The sequence below is a fragment of the Lethenteron reissneri genome, chromosome 30 (genome assembly GCF_015708825.2).
Source record: "Lethenteron reissneri isolate LAM-NWPU_2019-01 chromosome 30, ASM1570882v1, whole genome shotgun sequence".
Taxonomy (NCBI): Eukaryota; Metazoa; Chordata; class Hyperoartia; order Petromyzontiformes; family Petromyzontidae; genus Lethenteron; species Lethenteron reissneri.
This window is the reverse complement of record NC_083808.1, coordinates 673,229-680,514: the sequence shown is the minus strand read 5'-3', so window position 1 is coordinate 680,514 and position 7,286 is coordinate 673,229.

Sequence of the window (7,286 nt, the reverse complement as noted above, 5' to 3'; positions counted from 1 at the left end):
AGTGGGTGAGTGAGTGAGTGAGTGGGTGGGTGGGTGAGTGAGTGAGTGGGTGAGTGAGTGGGTGAGTGAGTGAGTGAGTGGGTGGGTGAGTGAGTGGGTGAGTGGGTGAGTGGGTGAGTGAGTGAGTGAGTGGGTGAGTGGGTGAGTGAGTGAGTGGGTGGGTGAGTGAGTGGGTGAGTGGGTGAGTGGGTGAATGAGTGAGTGAGTGGGTGAGTGAGTGAGTGGGTGGGTGAGTGAGTGGGTGGGTGAGTGAGTGAGTGAGTGAGTGGGTGAGTGAGTGAGTGGGTGGGTGAGTGAGTGAGTGAGTGAGTGGGTGAGTGAGTGAGTGAGTGAGTGAGTGAGTGAGTGGGTGAGTGAGTGAGGAGTGAGTGAGTGAGTGGGTGGGTGAGTGGGTGAGTGGGTGAGTGAGTGAGTGAGTGGGTGAGTGAGTGAGTGGGTGGGTGAGTGGGTGAGTGAGTGAGTGGGTGAGTGGGTGAGTGAGTGAGTGGGTGGGTGAGTGGGTGAGTGGGTGGGTGAGTGGGTGAGTGAGTGGGTGGGTGAGTGAGTGGGTGAGTGAGTGGGTGAGTTAGTGGGTGAGTCAGTGGGTGAGTGGATGAGTGAGTGAGCGGGTGAGTGAGTGGGTGAGAGAGTGGGTGGGTGAGTGAGTGAGTGGGTGAGTGAGTGGGTGAGTGAGTGAGCATAAAAATACTAAGAAAAAAACAAAGATCCCTTGGATAGCCTTAAGAGGCTGTTGGGGCAAGTGCTGTTTGCGAGCACCTATGAAGGCCCGCACGGCTCATGAGGGGGTGAGTGGCCAGGACCACGCCCGGCCGCCTTTGTCTCCCCAGTGGCGATGTTTACAAATGCTTCGGGTACTCATTTAAGGCTCAGGACTGATTCAGATCATCTTCTCTGATGTTGGCCGGGAATCGGACTCGGGCGCCGGTTCGCAGAGCAGCGCGCTAACCGCTACACCACCGCTCCCCACACACACACAGGGCGCTAACCGCTACACCACCGCTCCCCACACACACACAGCGCGCTAACCGCTACACCACCGCTCCCCACACACACACAGGGCGCTAACCGCTACACCACCGCTCCCCACACACACACAGGGCGCTAACCGCTACACCACCGCTCTCCACAAAGCGCCTTCGCATTGTCACAGAGCCTTGCGTATGCGATGGAAATTATTCCCAATAATACAACCATGACCGATATTTCACTGATCGATATTCGTATCTGCTGGAGAACGGCAACGCCCTGCTGTTCTTTGGTGGCTGAGAAAAGGAGAGTTGCGTGGAATATTTTAGCAATAGTTTTTATTCCCTCCTGGGGAAGGAATTTTTAATAAATAATGACCCGTACAAAATCGTTTTGACGCGTCTGTCGCCTGGCACCACGGAGTCGTGTGTGACCAGGTGAGAACTCGCGACGCCGGGACGGAGCCTCTCACGTGCACGACGAGTGACAAAGACGAAGATCCCGCAGCAACGCAGCCACTGCCAGATGTCGATAGCGGAGCGGGCTCAGAAGTGAGACCACCGCGACACCACCAACACGCGGCGCGACATCCTCCTCGTTGGAGCGTCGCTGCGCAGAATCAGCGCACGCTCCCAGAAGGCCCGTGTGGCTGATGAGATGTGTAAACACATCTTCGTATTTCTCTTTGTTGCCACTAAAGCATGTCTGCCGTCTGTTCTTTTATTTACTCGGCGTCTCGCGAAAGGAGTCTCGTCCCGCGCAGCAGCAGCAGTAGCGGCAGCAGCGGCAGCAGCGGCAGCAGCGGCAGCAGCGGCAGCAGCAGGAGCAGCGGCAGCAGCAGCAGGAGCGGCAGCGGCAGTAGCAGCAGCGGCAGCAGTAGTAGTAGCAGCAGCAGCATCAGCAGCAGTAGCAGCAGCGGCAGCAGTAGTCGTAGCAGCAGCAGCGGCAGCAGCGGCAGCAGTAGTCGTAGCAGCAGCAGCAGCAGCGGCAGTAGCAGCAGCGGGCCGTGCGGCCCTAGCGAGTGGTGGAACCACGCCGGGGTTGTCGTCATTGTTTGGGCAAAGGGTCGCCGCGGCCCAAGAGGTCAACCGCTTTCGTATCCCGTCCGCGCCGCCGGCTCGCCGTGTTTATTTCTTTACCAAGACAAAGCACCCCGCTGTGTATGCGAACAGACTCGTACTGAGAAAATCAGCGCTGTCAGCGAGCACCAATTAACATCGGGACTGCTAAACAAGGGTTTGGTGTGGCCAATACCGTGCCTGACCGCCTTTGTTTCCTCCGTGATAATTTTTGGCACTGCACTTTTTATTTTACAGTATTATTATTCCGCTTCTTCTTGGTTCTTTCGGTAAAGTCACGTAAAAGGGAAATAATAAAATAATAAAAATAAAACATAATAAAATAATTCTCACGACGTTTCGGCCACAACGCAAACATCAGCAGCATCAGCAGCATCATCATCAGCATCAGCAGCAGCATCATCAGCAGCATCATCAGTAGCATAATCAGCAGCATCATCAGCAGCATCAGCAGCAGCATCATCAGCAGCATCAGCAGCAGGCAGGGTGTCTTGAACTCGCGCGTACAGCGGTACGAGAGAGCATTCCATCACGTGACGGCCTCAGCCGTCAGCTTCAGAACAAGAATCTCGATCCAGACTGGAGGAATCCGATGAGCTGTGAAGCTATTTTCACAGATGTCACTTCAGCTGCCTTTTCCTCCGCGCTGCCCTGAAGATGTCCGTCGGGTCGCACTCGGACACCGATTTGTTATTCTGGTCAACTGGAGTGGCAAAGCGAACCTTGACGTGATGGTGGCTTTTTGTTGTTGTTGTGCGGTCGTTGGTGACCGGGGCTGAGACCAACCATCAGCTCGCTACACTTCCAGAAGCCGGTTTGAACACAGGCAGTGAACGAGTCCTGGATTCGAACCCAGACTCTCATGGGTGCCCGACTCGCCGCTCGAGTATCGCCAGGCCCTTGAGTGATGTGGCTGGCTGGCTCGTTGAGTAACGTCTCGCATTGTTTTAACTTTTGTTGTGCAGCGTCGCGATGACCGGGTGGCATGGGGGTTAAACGCAGGCCAGGGACACCGAACCAGCGCAGCTGAGAACCTGGGTTCGGATCTCTTTTCCAAGCGCTTGTGGTGGAACCGGGTTCTCAACTTTGGGTGCGCGGGTTGCGCAATGGTGACAACTCGGGCCCTGCAGCAGCCAGAAGGGATTCCAACTCTCGCCCTTCCAGTCGCCAGCCGGGTGGACAATGAGTGCCCTGGGTAGAGGAGGAGCACACGGAGGAGGTTCAGCCCCGTGACCTCTAAACTGCTGCCCTCACCGCCACGGCCATCGCTTTCGGGTGCCTCGTTACCCCCGCCGCGGACAGCGCTCTGGCCGTCGTGAGTGGCGACTGCGAGGGTTGACCCGTCACTGCCCCCGTCGCTGTTTGTGTATTTTGCTCCCGCTGGCCAAATACACGGCGGTGCGGGCGGTGATTGAGGACCCCTGCACGGCGCGGGCCTCGTGGGATCCCAGCCCCTGGATTCTCCTCCCAGTCACGGGGGCACTTGCCCAGCGCTCGTGCCAACCCACCAAGCGAGAGGCTGGTCAAGCGATCGACGCAGCGCCTGAATGACTGACCGGGCGCCTGTTTTGGTGAACGATTGAGTGAGCTATGTAGAGCAAAGGAGCGAGCGTTCTAGCGAGCAGCGGACCGATCTATTGAGTGAACGACCGAGCGACCAGGCTGGCAAGCAACTGATTGAGTGGCTGAGAAAGTAAGTAAGTGAGCGGCTGACTGACTGAGTGGGCGACTTTGAGTGAGCGAGAGGCCCGGGTAGCGATGGTGTTGATTTAGCAGAGCGCAATTTTACACAGAATGTCCCACGAGGCCACGCACACAGAGAGAATCTGCGCCACATTAATGCGACTAATTCTCAAGCAGCGGAGTCAGTCTCCGCCGCGGGCTCTCGGCTGTCACCAACTCATCCCCCCCGGGAAGCTCGCAGTGGCTGCTGCTGCTGCATCGTCGTGGATCACAGCCAGAGTCTGCGCTGCCGTGCCAGCGGCGCGGCGTTGCAGGCGTGTGTGAGTGTGTGAGGAGTCCGAGTGTGTGAGCGCGTGCTTGTGGCCGGAGAGATAGAGGGGGCTGAACGGGCACGGCACGGGTGAGAGAGGACGTAGGCTGACGTGGTGCGGGAGGATGTCGAGTTGAGTGGAATTGCCGTTGACTGGCACCGGAGGCACTGTCTTGTACTTCGCAAGAGGTGATCAAAACGTTTGTAAATGGAACATCGCAGCTTTGCCAGGATGATGCTCATTGCTGTGATATTCAACTTGGCGAGCTCTGGGGGGTTAGAAGAAAGGGAAAAAAACAGCATAATTCCATTACGGTTCATACATTTAGACGTAGCTTTAAATAAGCCACGTTTCACAAAATCCATCGTGACGGCTCACAGGCCACCACGCGTTGCCACCAGAAGCCATTGACGCCGCACGGCCACGTGGTTCCTTTGTGACGTGCGTTCCCATCGCAACGCCCTCGTGCGAGCGGAGGGGTGGGGGCAGCCGCGGCAGCAGCAGCACGGGGCGCTCTGCCGACTCGTCCACGTGGACAGCGCGGAGGACCCCGCAAGGCGATGTCTACTCTCGGATCTGCGCTGAGTGAGCGCTGAGCCGGCTCCGCTGATATCATAGGTTCGGATCCAAGTTTCAGCCACCGCCCGTGATGAAACCTGGGCTCTCAAGTGCATTGATTCGATGGTCTCATCCTATCTGTCCCAGCAACTGCACACGAACACCGTCCTCGCATTAACCGTCGGTGTCGCACTGATACTCGCCTACGTCCCAGCTGCGAGAGTCGACACACGTCGGGGCTGAGCGTCGCGCGAGGGATCTCTCTGCGCGCGCCACAGCGCGGTCACGTGCTGCCCCCTGCCGCGTACGGACCCGAGGTTAGAGGAGGGCGGACTGCGCGGGTGACGTCACGGGCAATGTGGACTCTGCCGGGGACTTCTCCCCCATCAGACGCTGGCAGCCAAGGGATGGAACGCATCCACCAAGGAGATGGAGCTGTTAGATTCAGCATGGGACCTCCCTTGCCAGTATCACAGTCTAAGAATAGGTTTTACCCTTTATGGCAATATGACAGTTGTGTTCAGATGTTAACACAACAAACTGAAACCTTTTGCAAGGAATCATGTCTGCATTAATCGCGAATACTTGTGGTGATCATGCAAACAAAACACATGCTCTGGTAGTAAAATACGAATACGTCTCGCGTGCTGCGGTGTTTCATTGCGCCGCAGGCTAGCGAGAGGTGGTAGCGGCTTGGACAGGCCCTCATCCAGCAGTGGATGGACCTGACGACTCGTGCCGCCTCTGTTCGGTTGCAGCGCCGTGGCGGAGTTTTGTTTCACTCTTCGTCGCAAGTCCAAGCGTGCCCCAGCTCGTGACTCGTCACCAGGTCATGTGGGGTCAGAACGTGTAGCGATGACGTCAGAATGTGAATATTTGGTGAGACAGGAAGAGGAATCAGATGAGCTATGAAGCTCTTTTCACAGGAGGGGCAAGTCAGCAAGTTACTTGAAGAAACTATTTTAAAAACTACGATAGGAGTGCAATATAGAGAACGGGTAAGCAAGCCGCAATAAAAAAAAACACGTGTAAATAAAGTAGAGAAGTACACATTACACAAGGACAGAGATTCATGCCGATTTCTCAACACCAAATGCAAGCTTGGGGCAAGGCAGCAAAACAGCAGCAGCAGCAGCAGCAGCAGCCCGCACTCCATCACTTGCATTGCGCACCAACTCGAACCACCGACCACTACCATGGGCCCCGTCGCCACCCGACGACACAGCCCAACACAGCGATGCACGGTGCCGGGTCATTCGATTCGTCAGCAAAACCGGTGACGTTTAGAAGCAATATCAGCTGGCACATTTGCCACGTGACGCCTCGACCTGTTTGGGATTTGCCGGGTGGCGGAGGGGCTCGACGACACACACCGCTGGAGGGCGCACGAGCGAGTCGCGGCGCGTGTGGGCGGCTCCTTCGGCGCGGCGGGGAGCTCTCGGGCACCGCTCGTCCTGCCCGCAACAAAAACAAACCCCACGGTCCACAGCTGATGATGCGGCCGATAATGATTGCTTATTACGACGTTACTGCTGCTGCTGCTGCCACCACGGCGCTAACTAAGCGGTAATAATGCCCAGCGAATAATTGCGACTGTGTGTGTGTGCGCAGCGCGCGTGTGGTTCACAAGAGCAGCGTAAATAAGCCCTGACCTTTTTTTTCTTGCTGCAGGAAGAGAAGAATGTTCGTGGGCGGGTTCATTTACTCTCTGTCTATTACATGAGCTCCTTGGTTAATGGGTCACGAGGAGAAACGGCCACGATGCACCGGTTGGAATGTTGCTGCTGTTGCCGCTCTGCTGCTGTCGCATCTGGGATGGAGCGCCCGGCTCGCCAGTTGGTCAGTCTCCTCCTGACCACTCGTCTACCGCTCCCATACCGTGGCTACTGTTGCCCTGCACGTCTTCACTCTTCGAGTCCTCCACCCGCATTGAGGACTCGGGCTGCTTCGTCTCCACCGCTACGCGACAGATCGGTCCGTCATTGAAACAAAATTGCCAAACTCAATGGGCCTTACGCAGAATTGACTGACTGTCTGATATAACGCCATAGGTGCACAATCCTAACAAAGACAAAGATCCTCCTATAGCCTAGGCAGACAGTTGAGGCAAGTGCTGTTCGCGAGCACCGACGAAGGCCGGCAAGGCACACGGGGGTGGGCTGGGCAGCACCAAGCCCGAATGTCTTTGTCTCTCCGGTGGCGATGCTTACACACCGCACCAAGTACTCATTTGAGGCTGAGTTGACCTTGGGGAGGCCCAGGACCGATTCAGATATTCGTCACCGGTGTTGGTGGCCGTGAGCGGGAATCAAACTGGGGCCGTCGGGTTCGTAGCGCAGCGCAATCACCACTCCACGACAACTGCCCTACCACTCACCAGCACGCACACAGCCAGCCGCGTGCGCCTTGACCCTCAGGGGCACGCGTGTCACTTCGCTAAAGGGCACGGCCTTGCAATGGCTCTTTAATTCAGACAATAATTGCTGCAGGAGACCAGAAGTAAATTAATAAATAAAGCTCGGGGAGCAGGCGATTTGATTCTCGGCAATCGCTGTTTGACCCAAATAGCAGCGAGCGAGGCGAGCGGAGGCGCAGCACCGCGCCCCGCGCCTGCGTGCCGGCGCCTCCACGCAGGTGCTCACTTTATTTTAGCCGCATCAATATTTAACGGGCAATTTGTGATGACATC